Source organism: Montipora foliosa, chromosome 3 (assembly GCF_036669935.1).
Source record: "Montipora foliosa isolate CH-2021 chromosome 3, ASM3666993v2, whole genome shotgun sequence".
NCBI classification, from domain to species: domain Eukaryota; kingdom Metazoa; phylum Cnidaria; class Anthozoa; order Scleractinia; family Acroporidae; genus Montipora; species Montipora foliosa.
The window spans coordinates 65,531,717-65,550,601 of NC_090871.1; the positions used below are offsets into that span (position 1 = coordinate 65,531,717).

Consider the following 18,885-nt stretch of genomic DNA (forward strand, 5'->3'; position numbering starts at 1 on the left):
CAAATGCTACATTGTGCGACGAAAAGCCAAACACAGAGTTTCCGTAAGACGTAAACACTTAAACTGAAGAAAGGCTTGTAATATAAACGCCTGAATGACTGAAACCCGCTTTCCTTCGAAATTTGTTTTCTATGTTAACTTGTAGATCTTTCTGTAGAAGTTGTCACAATTTTGAATGCTCAAATTTGGCACATTTGAGCAAATGTCTTGCACAAAAACAAACGGCTTCGATTCAACATTTGATTCAACATCAGTTCGATTTTGTTGAACGATGTCAAACGATGTTGACTGCTGGAGTTGGCAAACGGTTCCAGCCGGTCAACATCGATTAAACTTCGATTCAACTATTTTCTAATCAACACCCTTTTGTTGAACGATGTCGAACGATGTTGACTGCTGGAGTGGGCAAACGATTTCAGTCAACATCGATTAAACTTCGATTCAACGACTTTCTAACCAACACGGGGGAGGTGGGGGGGGGGGGGGGCAAACATCTGTGTTCAACAAAATCGAACGGATGTCGAAGCCTTTAAATTTGGTCGTTTGTAAATTTCTAAAACGTGATATTCCTGTACAATTTTACAACGAAACTGTTATTTGCTGGTTCACCAAAAATATAATAAAGTATTTTTTTAGAGAACGATGGAAATTCTCGTGAATTATTTATGATTTTTGTCACCATACCTGAAAACCCGGCTTTAATTTACATCATTGTGCCAACTCTACTGGACTTCGAGGAAGTAATTTAAAGAACAAAAATAGGTGAAAACATAATAATACAATTAAGATAAAAGGTAAAAGCATCGTATTGTTAAATACGTAATTGTGTACGGCACTTTTAAACTCCATCTGGCGTAGGCAATTTAACACGCTACTGAAAACAGTAGGCGTTTGACTTTCAATACTAAATTTACTAATTGACATAAATTTTTCAACAGCAAATTTGCTCGGCCTGACAAATAAAACAATTACAACGGTTTTTGTCGGTAAATTCACCGAAAGGACTTAAAACTAGCCTTTCCGTACTGGTAGATAAAAAATCTTGAGCGAAATCGATAAAAAGAACATTTTGTGTAATCTCTTATTTTCTTGACGAGTTGTTGTATTCTTGGAGAAAATCCATTCTGACTGTATATATCAGTTGTGAAGTTTTTTGGGGGGAATCGAAATCGGCTTAAAAAATGTAGGCCAAATTGGCATTTCATTTCCGAGTCGCCGATGCAAAAAACTGATTTTAAATTCAGTGAAATGCACTACTTACAAAGAGTCGCCTTCAACTCCTTGTGAATTTGTGACGCCGGCAAAGGGTAATTTTAATCGTGTGTTGGAGGCAAACATACTTACCATTGGTATTCCTCATAACTAAGGACATAATCATCAAATTCGAAAGGTTACAAAATAATATTTGAAATCTGGTGGCATGGCCATCACGGCGGTAAAATTAAACACAAAATGAAAAGTGAAGCCGATGACTATTGTAAGAAGTTCTTGAAATTTCTATTACAGAAGTTCTTCTTAACAGTAACAAGACGGTGTAGATGGACTCGACGAAATTTTAACAACTACTTTGGCTTACAGGTTGAAAATGTTCATAACAGGTTCAGGTTTGAAGACATTGAGAAATTGTTGACTGGAGAGTTGTAGCCGGACATCTGTTGACCGAGTGTGATGGTTTCAAACAGGCGTAGGCGAACTCATAAGGTGAGTTTTTCCTAGTTGTCATGGCAACAGTTCAGTTGAAAATGATTTGATAAAGACTGCCTGATGACGTCATAAACAGCTGCAGTTACATTGACACAACAACCGAAAGAGTTCTTCAAAGAAGCAGATACTGTAAATCTCAATTCTCACGTGTAGCAATGCGCAAAAGATCACAAAAGCCTTTCTATCGAACGGACATTTTGATTTTATTGGAAATCGTGTCCACCAAAATATCAGATTCTGATGATGACGTCCTGTAAGATAAATGTAGATATCTATTTCATCTATTGGATCTATTGGTCAATAGTAGCCAAAAATAAATGTAAAGTTGTCGTTTATGTCTGGCTACTATCAACTTGAAGCTAACTTAGGGTGCGTTCGATTCACCGTATTCCGGAATAGGAATGCATGGAATTAATATAGGTTAGAAATCCTTCGTTTTTACGGAGATTCACATTAACATTGTCAAACATCTGCTAAAATGCTATTTCAAACATATTTTTATTATATTTGCTGCTTCCAAACGCGCCAAACATACCGTTTTAATCATCACTCCGCGTAATCTTATTCCAGAATAGGGTCAATCGAAGGCGCTCTTAGCTTCTCCAACAAACCGAGGAAACTCTACATTATACAGTGAGAAAAACGCTTTTAACCCAAGCAGACGGTTTTCTTGGATTATAGTCTTTGCAATCTTTATTTTTAATCCTTATTTACAAACTCTATTTTTTTAAATTAGAAAATGCTTAGGATAGCGACTGATCTATGAAATAAAGTTTGTCAAGCTTGGAATAGATGGGTTCAGGAAAGGTTTTGGAAGCTTTTTTCATTAGATACATATTAAATAGAATTAAAAGGCAGTATCTTCACTGACTTTCCTAGGATTTGTTTCAAGAGGCTAAAATCATCGGCACGTGAGCCGATCAACGGTATAGGGGGGTGGGGGAGGGGCGGTTTTAGATCAAAAGGCAAGAAATTTTACAGTGTGCCAATGTAGAATCCTATGGAAGTTGACTTATGTTTCCGTCTAACTCATCTTAACTAACATATAACAATCCTTTGATCACGAAATGAAACATTTGATTTGCCTATCATTTCTGTGCTCCAACACAACGACGATCACTCTCTTTTCATGCAGCCAAGCTAACTTAAAGGATTGATGTCACGTTTAAGAATTGGGGTTTCAAGTCTACATTTAAGTAAGGAGGTAGCACTACTTAAGTTAAGACAAACGGTTGGGAATTAATACCCTCAGTTCTTGGCAACAATCAATTCTTGGTTTTATTTCAAATGGCTCTGTTTTGAAGTCACTAAATTTGCAACTGCACAATTTAGATCGTCAGTTAAAACAATTATAGATGTTCAAGTTATTTTCAAATCACGAGCAGATTTCATTTTTGAAAATACCCTTATAAATAGGAAATAGCCAATTAAAATCAAGTCTTTCTGGCTAATATGAAATTACCTGCAAAAGAGAGGAAGTCAACAACAACTTTAATTTTAACTTCAACAAGTTTGCATTTACGCTGCGTCAGTTATTTCCGCAGAAGTTCAACGCTAGAATTGATAAATTTAGGAAACTATTGTCTTCACGCACCAAGTCAGTGAGATGCCAAATGAGGCTAGTGGAAATTCTCAGCCAAATTCTGTACCCTCCTGCTGTGAAAGTGGATTCTCAACAAATTGAATGAATATTATATAATTAGTTTACAGTTTAAATGTTTAAAAACTCCACAACTGTAATTGAAACGCGTTGGGTGGAAAGTGTACAAAAGACAGGGTTCAATTGAGATCCCATGCTGGAAAAAATTGGTGACAGAACAAATTGAATTAGAAAAGTTCGTAAATCTGTTAGAGAGAAATTCAATTAATAAAAACTTCCTGAGGCCGGCTATTCAATGCAAAATCCAGTTTCTTTCATTGTATTGGCTCGTTAACGCTGTCAGAGAACTGTTCACCGTAAGGGAGACCGTAACGACGAGGTATAAAAGCTGCCGTTGCTCTTCGATATTTCTCAAACTTACAGCGCACAGGAGCGCCGCGATCAAGAAGGCGGGGCTCCCAAGGCGAGGTGGTGCATTGCACTCTGGGCCACTGACCCTTGCGTTCACTCCAGGCCGAGTGAGTCGGGTGTGAAATTTTTGCTTGAGTAAGGGGTGACATGCGTAGTCGCATATGCACCCCTCGCTTAGAACAAGGAGATATTCGAACCTTCGGCTTGAAGGCCTTGTATGGAAACTAACAATCCAAATCGGTGAAGCCAGGAATAAAATAATAATGCAAGGCTGGTTGTACGGCTGTGAGGATATATATGTTTTTTTCTTTAACCAATATTTCGTCAGGCACGGCCTGACTTCTTCAAGATGTCAAGTGACTTGCAGTTACAATTTTTTGAAATTCAAATGTAAGCCATAAGAAAACTAGGTATAAGATTACAGATAATATATATAGAGAGAGGTATATGCATTGGGTTAGAGATAAATATTATTTACAATTCTTCTCTTTTCTTTATAGCTTTGGGTTCAAGTGTTTGGCACCCGTCGATTAGAAACGCTTCTCGGGCTTTGCGTATGGAGTCACGAGATGTTTGGATGAGTTCCACTGGAATGAGTTACATGTCGTGAAGCGTGTGGTTATTGCTGGTGAATTGTTAAGAAAAAGTTGTCATCGGGATGTCGGTGTTCGTTGAAATGTTCTTTAAGTCTCTGTTTTGTCTCTCCTATGTATACGTATTGTTTGTTGCAGCGTATACAGAGTATCACGTAAATACGATTTTTTGAATTACAGTCAAATGAATGAAGTGTGAAATTTAACTGATTAGAGCGTAACGTGAAGTGCTAGATTTCTACCCCATATGAACCATGTGAGCGTTAGCCCTACTGATGGAAAAAGTGAGAAAAAGTGTGACCAGGGTGGGAATTGACCCCACGACCTTCGGGTTTGATCACCGCTGCTCTGTCGACTGAGGTCGTGGTAACTGAAGATGTTGAAGATGTACAATGGAATTTGTGGGATTTGTCTTGTCTGTTTAATAGCTATATGTAGCTTTAGTTATGTAATTGCATGTGAGGCAGTTAGTTCCGCATTTGTATGATCCTTTATGAGGCTGCGTTTGTGGGTTAGTAAGTAATGTGGATTTGACAAGTATGTTGCCGAGGTTGTTAGAACGTCTGAAAGCAATAAGGGGTGGTAATGTAAATATTTGGATACATCGTTGGGAAGAAGCGAAAATATGAATATGAAAGTGCTTTTTTATGATAGATGGGAAAGAACGAAGGGCAGGGTTATAGGTGACAACAAAAGGGACAAGACTCGATGTGCTAGGCTTAAGAGCTGGATTGCGTTTTATGGTGCGAACACGTCGTATTTCTTGTTTGAGGAAAGAGAGATTGTAGCCACGTTTGTTGAAGTATTGCATATTAAGTTCATTAGAACGGAGATTGAAAGTATCGTCTGAAGAACATATGCGTCGTAAACGAAGTGCCAGACTGACTGAAATAGCACGTTTGGTGTGTAAGGGTTGGGATGAGGATCATAAGAGGCACTGGTCTTTGTTTGTGGGTTTGGTGTAGAGGTGCGTATACCAACATTGAGAGAAACCATCGTCTGAGAAAGGCTTTGATGTAGAAGAGTGAGAAGAGGTAGTAGGGTGAAGATTGTTTAGGTACGAGATCAAAGTCTGTAAGTTGTCTACTGTATGAGTCCATATCATGAAGATATCGTCGATGTTCTTTCAAGAGCCACGAAGCATTTTCGTTTCCAGGGCCTTTCTGTGCCGCCCAACTTTTGGCGCAGAAAAGCCCTAGGAACGAGTTTGGACTCGATTCGAAGGGTCAAACGATCTTTCCGAGAAAAAGAACAGCAGCTTCGACAAGGTTTGACGATAATTTACACGAAAACGAAATACAAAAGAAATCATGAAGAACTGATGGCAGCTTAATATTGCACTTGCGAAGTGAAAAAACGGTTAACACTTTAGAGGTATATCCATGACAAAATTCAATGATCAGTATTTGGATTGTCCAAATCATGAATGCATCAATCGAAAGCTGAATGGCAAGAAGCCGATTCTGCAAATGGCCATCACGGAAAGAGGCATACCGCAGACAGGCACAACGCAAATAGCCATAACGCAAACAGCCATATCGCAAATAGGCATCACGCAAATAGACATAACGCGAATAGGCATAACGCAAGAAGGCATCACGCAAAAAGGCATGAGGCAAAGACGCATAATACAAATGACCATAGCGCAAAAGGGATAACGCAATGAGGCATAACGCAGAGCCATAACGCAGAGGCATAACTTAAACAAGAAGGAAAAGTTCGATATCGACTATATGTTCTTTCCCTTGAACAGTCAATTGACGTTTTTTTAGAGCTAAAATTATTTACGGAGTACACAGCTAGTCTCCATTCTTCAAAGGGCCTTTGCGTTATGGCTCTTTTACGTTATGCCTTTTGCGTTATGTATATTTGCGTTATGTTTTGCTGCGTTATGCCTTTCTTCGTTATGCCTCTTTGCGTTATTCTTTTTTATGTTATGGCTATTTGCGTTATGGCTATTTGCGTTACGCCACTTTGCGTTATGCCTTTTTGCGTTATGACTGTTTGCGTTATGACGCTTTGCTTTATGATGTTTTGTTTTTCTCTCTGCGTTATGCCTCTTAACGTGATGGCCATTTGCAGAATCGGCTTGTTGCTATTCAGCTTTGGATTGATGCATTCATGATTTGGAAGATTTTATTTCAAATACTCATCATTGAATTTTGTCATAGATATACCTCAATACACTTTCTGCCGCATCATTCAGTGTTAAGCTGTCGCAGTGGATTTCTCTCTATAGGAAAGGCCTAATATTCGGTAAACCGTTTGGATCATAAATCAAGGAAAATTTCCAAACTGGGGAATTTTAAATGGTTTTCAGTTGTTTTCTGTTTCGATTCTCACTTCTGTCTGTAAAATATTCTTGTTGCACACCAATGCGCATGATCGTGGCTTATTTGAAAAAAAAAACACCGATTGTCGTTTTGAACATCAGACCAGCTGCTGGCCTGGGGCCCGCTTCTCGAAAGTCCCGAAAACTTTTCGGGCCCGAAGAGCCATTTGTGAAACTGCCAACCGCTTGTTTTGGAAATCCGATCCTTTAACATGTTTTCAAGGTAACAAAAATAAAAATGACTGTGAAGTTTGACGACTAAAGTCCTCTCCGTTCTTGAGATACAAAGCGAATTATGACACCCAAAAATGGCCCGTAAAGTTTCGGGACTTTCGAGAAACGGGCCCCTGGTCTTTTCGGGAAAATTTCGAGGGACTGCAGCCGTCGCGTAAAAAAATGTAAAGCTCGAGTCAAATTTTTCTTTATTTCTTAAACAATCGCTTTTGTGCATTCTCGGATTTTTTTGTATCCACAAACGGTATTATTTCCAGGAAACTAACTCTTCAACATACTTAGTAGCCAGCTGGTAAACACATGGAGCCCTTAAAAGTCAAAAAAATATGATCGCTGCAAAAGTTAAAACACATCTTCAGTGAGCAGTTTGTGCCGATTTAGACTGAACTGAATTTCTCGGTTGACAATGCTGTCCGTTTATTTATGCAAACTAGGGACGAAGCAACCATAGTTTAGGAGGATTGTCTTTCCTGTTATAAAATACTAGTACAGGTGCAAATTGCTTGCTTTATATTCCGCGTTATTTAATATGTCATTTTGTTCTTTCTGGTTCCACCTGGCCGAGACTATTAACACTCAATAATAAAACTGCCTTCCAACACAATCTCAAAATTTTCCATGAAAAAACTGCCTTTACCAGTGGGCTGGAGCGTGACAAGCTCATTAGAGGTCACATTACTGCTGCAAAATTGCAACGATTCATCGGTCATTAATTTGGTTCGTGTCACTCGGCATCGAATGATTACATCGTGTTGTCAGAAATTGCCCAGTAAATTGAAAATAGCTAAAAATGAACCTACGTACTTTCTTTACGACTAAAAGTAATATTCCTTGGAGTTCTGGCTTCAAAAGGGAAAAAGTGTCGATCAGAGGAATTAGATACATCTATCATCTAACATCATGACACCGAGACAGCATGTCACTGAGAGAGTGACATGGTGGTTTTAAAACTTTTTTCAAAACTGAATTCCTGATAAACTCTTATTTCATCTTCCTTAATACCAAACGACAAGTTGACGAGAAAAATTTCTTTGAGGAACTTACTCAAACTTAAAACTCGAAAGCATTGAATCCTTGGTCGAAAAACCGCATTCACGGCTGTTAAGAGCAATAAGATTGTTTGGGAAAGATTACTTTTATTATATTGCTTGAAACTTTTGTTCATCACGTTATGTTGAGATGAAAAGCCATTCTGACCGTCCGTGTTATCGGCGACGACTTGGCAACAAATCATCGCGTATGAAAAGTTAAGAAAACTGTTAAATTTGCTTTTTGAGGGCCAACAAGCGTGCTAACGCAAGTCAGCCCGACCGTCAAAAATTTCACACCGTGCACCCAAGGTCTGGGGAACACGCTGGAATCAGCCTTCTTTAGTGCAATGAAGATCCGAGACCAGGGAGTACTGCCTTCATGATCACAGTAACTCCTGTGCCCTGTAAGTATGAAACAGTGCACGCGCTAATCACGCTTTTATACCCTGATGATTGCAACAAGGTTGTGGAAATTTTCTCAGCACCATATGCCTCGTAAACATGCAATCGAACTTCAGAGGAAACGACCAATAAAATGAGGAGCTGGGCGGTTAAATGCACTTTGATGCTGCGCATGTGAAGTCTTCACAGTTTTTTTTGGTTTTTTCAGAATAGATACGTAATTGTTCTTTGGCTTTCAGTCTTCGTGGCGGCCCATCTTAGCTATCATACTAATTATAATGAATTTCCATAGACAATCGAGCAGCTTTCGCGCAAACTGCATAACATAATTCGAATAAACAAAAGTACATGGCATAATATTAAAAAAGTGAATGTGTCACTAGATTAAGTGAGAGAACTTTTTATAATTTGTGAAATTTTCTTTCTGGTTGAACTCTTTAGTTTTTAAGCCTTCAAGTGACAAACGGCCACAGGTGTTTTGAATAGAACAATCACATGACTTTTGGAGGGCATATAGTTTCTTTGTGGCCTGAGTAACAGCATCCTTTTCGTCCGAGCGGAGCAAGTGTTCAAAGGATGCTGTCATTATTATCAATACACAAGGCAAATCGAACGAATTCAAATTCATTTAATAAGAAAAAATTGTTTAACGGAGATATAGCATGAAACTATGATATGAAAAGTTGTTGCTTCAATACGATCAGCTAAACAAGAGCAAGAATTGAGGGGGAGAAAAAGAGCAAAAAGATTTCATCCACAAAATTCGCGCCAACTCTGGCATTGAAATGGTATCCTCAAAATCTCATTGGCCGAGTGAAGTTGTTTGACATCTCTGCAGCCAATCAGAATCAGGGCGGCGAATGCATTTTCAGCCCGGGCCTTTCGCCGTTTGGTCCGCAAAAAAGCGCGTTTTACAGAGAGAAGTTTGTCATTTGGTCGCACTTATTGATAATAATGCAATATTAAGTTAAGCACTTGAGATCCTGGAGGACTGATAGGACAGCCACGGGTTACGTGTGACAGCGCAAAATCTGGAACAAATAACACACAGGTTGTGTTGCTGACGGAAACGAATCAGTTCGCGCTCTTTTGAGTCATGCCACTTAATTAATATACTCACCAGGCCCCTTTGAAAATCGTCGAGTGTTCGGTCTCTTTTACAGCGTGTCACTAATGACCTTCACTTTTCAATAGAGGGCACCAGGTCGAACTTAGCCCCCTTTTCGGGAACTCCTTACCTGAAAGTATTAGAGGAAACAAAACAACTGAGCGGTTCACGAGGCAGATCAACTCCATACTTAATTTACCCAAGTCTCACTCGGCAATCTTGCGAATCATTTATTCATATAGCAATTTTTTATTCTTTAGGCCCGTTCACACGGGCAATTTTTGCTGGGACTTCGCATGCGATCAGGCTGTTGCAATTTTTACAGCGATTTCATGGTGATGCAAAATCGCTCTTGCTAACAGTCGACGAATATCAATGCGATATCCGCCGCGATTTTCAGGCAATTTGTGAAAACAATCGCTAGTGGCAGCGGTTGTATGCACCACGAATGCGTGGAGTCTCCCCTGGAGGAGTCCCCTGTTACCTATCTGACAGGTTTTTAAAGAAAATCGCCGCTAAACCGCTGGGAAATCTTGACATGTTCAAAACAACTGCGATATCACAGCGATGCGTACACTGAAATCGCGGCTGTTCACACTTGCAATTTTGCGTCGCCATCAAATCGCCGTAAAAATCGGTGCAGAAATTACATCCCAAATCACAGCAAAAATCGCCCGTGTGTTAATACTAATCTTATGAATGACTGAAGATTTCTTTCCGATTTGTAAATAAAGTAGTTACTGTAGTAGCATTAGTAGAAATAGTGTTCTTGATAGTGTGTTCGAACAAAAGTTTGGCTATGAAAGAAAATAATCATAAAAGTTTTTGCAATATTTCCTTTTCAAGTCTTTCATTAGCGTCCAAGATGGCCGCTAAGTTTGGTTTATCATTGATCCAATCATGTTTTTTTGGATGATACGTACAAATATACCCCAACTTTACGGTCAACGTAGATCTCATTTCTTTCCACTAGACTGTGACTGTTTCAAAGATAACAAAGCTAATAAACTTCACAAAGGCCAGGAAGAAAGTTATTGAGGACAGATTGCATTGAGAGATCATAATTTAGCTTATTATGTTTATACACAGTTAAAAAGCAGCGTCGAGAATGAAAGCGAACACCCTTTGGAGTTAATTATAGCGGAGTTTTGAAGCAAGCAACAGTGGACAATCTTCCTGTTGGTGTACGTTGAATCAACGGCTTGATCTGATCGGCGTTATTTCAAGTTGAGAAACTAAATATTTTAAGCAAGAGCCGATACAACGTAGATTTGATTGTACACCACTAAAATCAAATCTACGTTGTATCGGCTCTTGCTTAAAATATTTAATTATAGCAGTCGTTGTCTTTACGTTTGGTAAAAATATATTCAGCCAGACTGGTCTCTGTAATATGACTCAGTGTATTGCAATTCTTCCTTGCTGTGTTTTATTCACCGTTGAATCAAAGTTTAATCATGTAGTGAAAACAACGCCTTAACCAATTTGTGGGAAATCTTATTTACTTGCTGCGTTTACCAATTGCGTCAAAGACAATGTCAATTATTTACTTGAAGCTCAAGGACAGAAACTTTCAAAATTTCCTTGCTAAATACAAATATTTTAATTTTGAATAAGAGTCAGTCATTTTGTCATCTAAGTTTACTTTATCTCTTCTCTTCAGGAATACAAAGTAAAAGCTTACCTGCTTGTCACTCGACTTCATGAAAAAATTTTGAGATTTTGACAACTTAATTAAACAACAACCCGGTTAAAAAGGTCTCTGCAAGACTGCTTTGTGCATTTTCTCGTCCTTTAGAAAATACTTCAAGCAGCTGTTGTTACATTCACCGGCGTTCGCATCACTATGGCGCGAATAAGGCATCTGATTGGCTCGGACCATTGCAATTTTCCCTCCTATTGTGCCCGCGCGTCCGCGTATAAAAGGCAGCAAAGTTTGCGCGTTCCTTCATACTAACAATGCACTGGAGGAACTGTGATCACGAAGGCAGTCCTCCCAGGGTGGGCCGCCTTTCTGCACTTTGAGAGGGCCCATCTCTGCGTGGAGCCCATAAGGGTACGCGGTGCACAATTTTTGTTAGCGGGTGAACCTGCGTTCGCGCTCGTTTGCCCCTAAAAATGAAAAAAAATAACCCCAACACAATAAATGGTAGGGCTGCTTTGAAATACTTCTGCAAACTTAAAATGCAACATACTTTTCTTTCCTTTTTTATCAGTTTACTGTTCCAGACAGGTTTTGTGCTTTTTTTAAAACTGGCTTTCGTGAGAACGACTGAAACGTTGGATTATGTGCGTTGATCGGGAATCAACTATTCTCCAAGAGTGCAAATAATTCTTAAAAATTACCGTTCATGTGTTTTTCGGTTGGACATTAATCGGCAAGATGTTGAAAATCTAATTACCATATTCTTAAACAAATGCTGCCAATTTCTGATTCAAAAAGTTCCATTTTTTAAATACCAGAGGAAGCGATTCCAGGCTAGAATTAGAGCAGCCGTGATCAACAGTTCTTTCTTTCAAACGAAAGAGAAAAAGAATATATGGAAATCAGTCTGATAATGAAATTAGGTTAACGAATAATGTAAGATCAACTGGCACTAGTAACCTCAAATGGTGATTTAGTTAAAAGAAATCCATTTCTCTTATGGCATATATCACTTCATTTTAACAAAATAATGGAATGGAAATCCTTTTTAGAAAAATACAATAATTAATCGTGGGTAGGTTAAGTCCATGAAGCTTCAATCTAAGGCGTTAAACCAACACCGAGATACCATATATTATTTATACCCACAATTGAGAACTCGTATTTGTTCACAACAGTTACCTTTGTGAATCGATGATTAAGTAGCTTAACCTGTCATCTTTGGAAGAGAACTTTAATGGTTCAGGGCGGGCGAATATATTTTCCTTGGGTTCATAATTCTCAAGAGCTTAGATAAAATTGTCCATTGAGATTATCAAAATGAAAGCTACCTAGAAATTGTTAGATCTTTTCATGATAATGATCAGTAGCGTTGAGATTAAATTATTGTTACAGTCGTATATGGGAGAGACGGCACTCCAAAATAGCGGTACCGTTCCAATATTTGTACTATAATTTCTGGCGCACGAAAAGTTGACCATTCCGCGCCCAAAAAACATAAGCACGGTACGAGATTTCGGAGTGCCAGATTTTGTGCTAGTGTAAAGAGCAGCCTTAAGCATGCGAATGTGTTGTATGAACTCGAGTTTATTTAGAGTGTTCAACAGGATTCATTACTAGAAAAGTCAAGATTTACTTTGTGTTTTCTAGTTTGGTTTCAAACGCGTTCGACTGATTATTATTCTTTACTTGTCAAATATTTTTCCCAAAAATATGCACGTAGTAGCAATACCCTATTTAAAATTTAATTTAATATGTAAAAAACGCATTGAGATCTCTCATAGCATTTGTTTGAATTACTTCTCCAACAAGGGCGTTCATCACCGCTTTAAAAACGCGATACACTGACGCTGCTGAGTGTGAAAGAAGAAGCTTTAACAACGACAACGGCAAGTGCGACGCCAGTCGAATATAAGAGAAAAAACGCGCTGAACTGACGTGGGCGTGCATTTAAACAACTTTTCTTCGAAGTCCTCTGAATATGAGTCCATCAGCCACACGAGCAAATAACAGTTATTTTTTCATTCTATATATTTACTTAAGAACGTGTTTAATTCGCCAATGAATACTGCTCAATGTAAACAAGATGGAATAAACGCGAAATACTTCAAGAATCAACGCAAATCGATTAAGTTAGTCGTCTAGTTATTTTGTGTTGCCGTCGCCGTTGTCGAAGTTCCGTGGTATACATTACAACATTAAAGCTGCAAGACGTTTTGAGACCGAGGAAATGAATAATTTATGAGGTTTTTCAATTCTTTCAGGATCAAGACCGGGCCACCTTTAAGTTGTTATAACTAACAGGGCCAATTCAAAACAGTAAGCAAGGCAGAAAATATGTATAGGGGTTAAGGATTGAAATCGCGTGCACCGGCCCTTCTACTAAGGTTCGTGCGTGTTGTGTACGTACAAATAGCTTTTATCCTCCCAGTACTGTTCATGATCGGCTCAGTGTTGTTCTTGTACCTTATGTGAAAGAGTAAAGCAATATTTAGAGGAGATCTATGGCACAATATTTTTTACCAAGAGAAAGCAGCCTTCTTTCAAGGGATGAAATTTGATAAGACAAGAATGATAAAAGACATTATGGTGGAGTAAGTCAACAGAAGAAAAGCTGCAAACAAGCATAAAAGAATAATTTTCAAGGAATGATGGTTGATACTAACAATATTTTATAATACTAACAATCTTGGCTAGGAAAACAGCCAACAGTGAAAGAGGCACGCTAGTTTGATATCATGCACTAAAGATGTGAGAAAAGCCAAGAGTTTAGTAACCCAAAATATTTAGTTTAGTTCAGTCTAAGACATTTATGCACATTAAAATCGAGCAAAAAAGGAGCCAAAATTAAAACTGAAATGATATGAACAGTACAATATTAACAACTGTGGAGGAGGATCTTCGTTCCGATTTGCACCTTGTGTTTCCGTTCTCCTTCAGCGTTTCTCCAAACACGCCTGAAATTATAAAACCCTCGAATTTCTTCCCGCTGTGCTGTGTTCTTAAAAATACAATCACAGAATGAAGACCCTCATTTATCACAACGCTGATTGGTGGTTCCTAAGGGATGATTGACATGTGAAGTAGACAACTTGACGGAATAAATTTAAATTGGAAAAAGTTTTATCAGCGATATTCTATTAGAAGTTGGATTATTTGTTTTTGTTCTATTTTAGTGAGGCAGGTGTAAGCTATGAAAGGAATGGTGCTTGTTTGTGACTTATAATTATTTTCAGTTTTCTCGATATGAGATATTTTCAAGGATTTAAGAAAAACACAGCTTCGGTTTTCCTTTCGTTTTGTTATCACCTGTTCTCCACGGTTTAGTTGACTATATGCACATCAGAATCCGATTTTAGACTGGGCTTTGAAGCGGAAGCGGAAAATGTATTTATAACGTTTAGGAACAAGCTTCTTCGAAGACTCCTCAATAACTGAGATGCAATAAAGTCGTTTCTATTTGTAAAAGAATTTATTTCTGAAAGTGTCTCGTTTATTGGCAATCCCTACAGACCTTAAAAAGGGATGAGATTTTGTTTTCATACAATACAATTTTATTACTAATGACGATCTTCCAGCGCACCATCACAAGCGCAGTGCCTAACGCACAGCTGCAAGCATCCCGCAACTGACAAACAACTCTGCGAACCCCACGATGTGAACGCCACACGTTCAATGAGGCGCCAAAAAATTGCTTTAATCTGTATGTGATGTACGCGTTTCAAACACAATGATCTGGCTGTTAAATAATGATGCTGATAATAATTGCGATGATAACAATAATGATAGTAATGACAGTGCAGTCTGATATTTGGTGTAGTTTCTCACCAAGAAATAAACATGACACAACGTTTGCTCTAAATGGCTTTGGGAACTATCAAGCGAGCAAAGATCTTCCCACAGATGATTTTATTTTTAAATCTCGCCTTGAGTTAGGGCTGTTTGTAACTTTGTTTTATAGGAAAGGACATAAGCGTGGTGCCTAAGACAAATGTTTATGCAACTTGTCTCGCAATGTTTTGGCGACACTGTGGCGGGAAAAATAGCACGAAACATTTCACAGTTTAACATACCCTGCAACGGCCAAAATCGTTGCGAGACTTGTTACAAGAGCCGTTGCCGAAAATTGAAATAAGTTCTACTTTTCGTGCAACTTGCCTTGCAACGATTTTGGCCATTGCAGGGTATGTTACACTCCGAAGTGTTTCGTGCAACTTGTCCCGCCACAGTGTCGCTAAAACATTGGGAGACAAGTTGCACGAAACATTTTACAGTGTAACAGCGCCTTTAGGCACATGAGGATAATTTGTCAATCAACCATGCACACCTACCGAGTTCTGTGATAATTTATGCAACAAAAACCCCCTAATAGCGATGTGGCCGTAACATGTTAGGAGATTTTATCTGTCTTTTTTTTTTTAAATCCCCCGTCCCTTTTCCTCGAGCTGGAAAAACATTTTAAGGGTTCCCTCTCTTTTTGGGTGACGCAGAATCTCTCGTAACGTATAATGTGATTGACTCGCTACCATAGCCAAAACACAGAAGACTACACAATTGAAGCAATGACTTAAACTTAAAATCAATAGAAGCTGCTTGCAATACCAAACAATGGACTTTTGTCTCCCGGCGGCCATGCTGGTCAAAGAAAATAGAGTTCGTACCCGCGCGTGTATTTGATGTGTTTGGAAGCGAGTTCAGGGCCAGGTTGTTCAAAAGCCGATTAACACTAATCCCAGATTAAAAATTAACGAAGGAGTTGACTTCTCTACTCCCAAATGCTGTTCAACGCTGATATTCAGCAGAACTTTACATTAGAAGAAATCAATCTTGAAAAACGAGAATAAGAAAAATAACCTTTCACCAAAAAGTTGAAAACATGAAACAAAAGTTTACGCTAATCCTGGATTAAGTTAATCGGCTTTCGAACAACTGGGCCCAGGAGTGCAAAATAAAAGTTGGTCGCCCTGTGAAAAAGGCCCACAGCAGGTTTAGAGAGCTGCTACACTACTGCTTCTTATTGCTTTTGGTTGATCGCCATTTTGGATAGTCAGTTGTGCGTTTTGAGTGAATTCGAGCCAAAGAAGATTGTGCTCCCTTTCATAGTACCTCTTCGTGTTTTAATCTCAACAGTAGGGTCAAGACAAAGATAGAGGTGTGCCCGGAATCGACTTCATGCACAAAAACTGCTCAAGTGAGAGGTTCTGTGCAGAGATTTTTGGGAACGGCCGTTATACATTTGCATGCAACTAGAGATGAAGTAAACAACAAGTCCGCAATCAACGCCAAGGGTCCATTTCAATTGCTCTCAGAATTCGATAAGACGGTGAAAGAACTATCACCACAAACAAAAGCTTCCTACAGTGAGATTTTCCCTGCCTTACAGTATTGTTAAATTTGATATTTTCTGTGTAAACCCGAAGTATCTTCCACCAAATTTGGGCCTTAGTCATTCAGTGTACGTGCTTTAATACTCTCAGTGATTAATGAACATCATCTGTTTCAGTAAGAAACCGTGAAATTTCTAACTGGTAGCCCCAAAGCTTGTACATGCGCAAAAACATGAAACTGCCCCTTTAAGGGGGGTGGCACTTACCTACAGAAAGACAATGGTTGCTAAGGAACCTTTTGGGTCGAGAGCCCTACAAAAAGGTTGCATGGATGGTTTTTTGAAGTAACTTTTTCAGTGGGAATCTGACAACACTTCAATCGGGAGGCGCATGCGCAGCTAGTCCCAGTCCTCTGCCGTGCGTTTTAATGAAAAACATGTAAAAACTCTCAGGAAACGAAAGGAAGAGACGATTTTTTCACCGGTTGGGAACCGTCCCATTATTTTTCGTAAACTGTGGCATGGAATTTCTATTTGGACAAAAAATTGAACTGATATTTTGAAAAAGCCTTATGACGTCATAATTTTTTTGAGAAATAACTTTTTTAAAAATCCATGTGTCACATTTTGCGTTAGACTGTTCTCGTACTACTGCGTTAAAAACGTGGTTGACTCGCTAGGTTTTTGGACATTTTCTGTTTTAGTCACGTGATTTACCAAATATGGTTGTAAGTCGAACCAGACAAAGAAATATTAAATAGAACCAAGAGATCATGCTCGTGATCTCTTGATATAACATACTTAGCAAAAAATGATAACTGTAGATTTAAAAGGACTCAAGAAATGATAATTTGAAGGGGTCCATAACAACAGTTTGGTAGTTAAGAGTCACCCCCTTAATATTTTAAAAATATTTTCATGGAGCATTACTGTAAGATTGCACTGTTTTTCGTCGTTTATTCTGTGTGAATAAAACACGACCACAAAGGCATAATTTTTACACTGTATTCAAATAATAATAATAATAATAATAATAATAATAATAACAATCATGATAATAAATTTTACTTTTAGAGCGCACATATCCTACTGATGCTCATGGCGCTTCACAGAAATAACTTGTAAATCAAGAAATTTTAATTCACAATTTACACAAATGACATCGATTTACAAAAACAACTTCATACTTACAATCTAAAACTATATACATTTATAAAAGTAATGATTCTTTATTAACAAAATAATAATAAATAGGGTGCATATAATGCCAATGATGATGAATATTTCGTAGTCCACTTTTTTCAAGTCAATTCATCTAAATTAGCAAGTCAACTGAAAAAAGGAAAATGAAATCCTTATTATCATCATTGTTATTAGTAATGTATAATAAAGTAATGAGAAGCATTTCCAACTTTCCGCGAATCCAATGCCAAGCTGGAGATTACCTTTGTCCAATGTCCAAATGCTTGCAAACCATGCATTTTGTAGCAGTAATCGAGTTGTGATTGTTAAAGCCTCATTTACACTAGCAAGTTTTACTGCTTGACAAGTGGACTTTTCAAGGAAAACTTGCTGACTGCTCACACAAGCAAGTTTTCCTTGAAACGTTTTTCTATTTTCCTTGGTAGTGTAACTGGAAAATATGACAAGGTTTCCTTGACAAGTGCACTTGTCAAGTAATTTACACTAGCAAATATCGTCCTTGACAAGTTTTTCCTTGACAAGTGTCCTTGTTCAAAAACTAGCGTGCTAGTTTTTGAACAAGGACACTTGTCAATGAAAAATTTGTCATATTTTTCCATTTACACGGCCAAGGAGAACTTTCTAGTGTAAATGAGGCTTAACTGGCAACGTTAAGAGTTATGTTATTTTATATATTAATGATTCGTTTGACTTAAAATCTACAAAATCTAGGCTTAAAAAATAAACACTATTGAACTGAAGTGATCTTGTAACTAAGGTTATCTCTCTTACAATTAGATCGAGAAAGAATATCTTACTGATTCAGTTGATTATTTGCTTTGCCGTTTCGAACTTTTAGTAGCTAAAGGATCATCAAAAAGCTCGAGGTAAGTGTAAAAACGAAACTGAGAAATCTAAATTATTAATAACAAGTCAAAACTTTCAACCTCTTGGTTTTCAGTTCCCTATTGTTATTTGAGAGCTTAACAAAGATGATGAGGGCTGATGGCTGCGCAAAAGGCGATAATACTGAATTGATAGCATATTACCGCTGGGGGGGTTTCTCTTTTTGACAGAACAAGTAGCCAAGACTGGTACTTGCTGACTCTTCAACCTGAAGGCCAATTTGTTTGTACATATTAACAAAAATAATTCAACGCGTTCAAATTTAGTCGTCTCTAGCATGCGCATTGAAGGTTTGTAAATTGATCCAGGCCGCCTACCGAGCATTCTCGGATTAGGATCAAGTTCATAACTGTCCCACATTAAAGCGTTTTTTCCTGAACTATAAAAGCAGGTGAATAGCAGACATTTCTC

The 18,885-nt window shown here is 38.2% G+C and overlaps 1 long non-coding RNA gene and 3 other non-coding genes across 5 annotated transcripts; 2 read left to right on the plus strand and 2 right to left on the minus strand.

Annotated features, from left to right (window-relative positions):
• Positions 1 to 1,382: 1,382 nt before the first annotated feature.
• On the minus strand, positions 1,383 to 14,513 carry LOC137997982 (uncharacterized). 2 transcript variants are annotated; one of them, XR_011122639.1, is made up of 3 exons: positions 13,471 to 14,513; positions 9,428 to 9,545; positions 1,383 to 1,955 (listed from the first exon to the last, which is right to left on the minus strand). It is a non-coding gene; the product is annotated as an uncharacterized lncRNA (long non-coding RNA). The 2 variants fall into 2 exon arrangements; XR_011122640.1 differs by lacking the exon at positions 1,383 to 1,955 and adding an exon at positions 8,991 to 9,338.
• LOC137998214 (U1 spliceosomal RNA) lies at positions 3,718 to 3,885 on the plus strand. The gene has a single exon (XR_011122776.1). It is a non-coding gene; the product is annotated as a U1 spliceosomal RNA (small nuclear RNA).
• On the minus strand, positions 8,149 to 8,317 carry LOC137998202 (U1 spliceosomal RNA). Its single transcript, XR_011122768.1, has one exon. It is a non-coding gene; the product is annotated as a U1 spliceosomal RNA (small nuclear RNA).
• LOC137998191 (U1 spliceosomal RNA) lies at positions 11,366 to 11,528 on the plus strand. The gene has a single exon (XR_011122757.1). It is a non-coding gene; the product is annotated as a U1 spliceosomal RNA (small nuclear RNA).
• Positions 14,514 to 18,885: the final 4,372 nt, after the last annotated feature.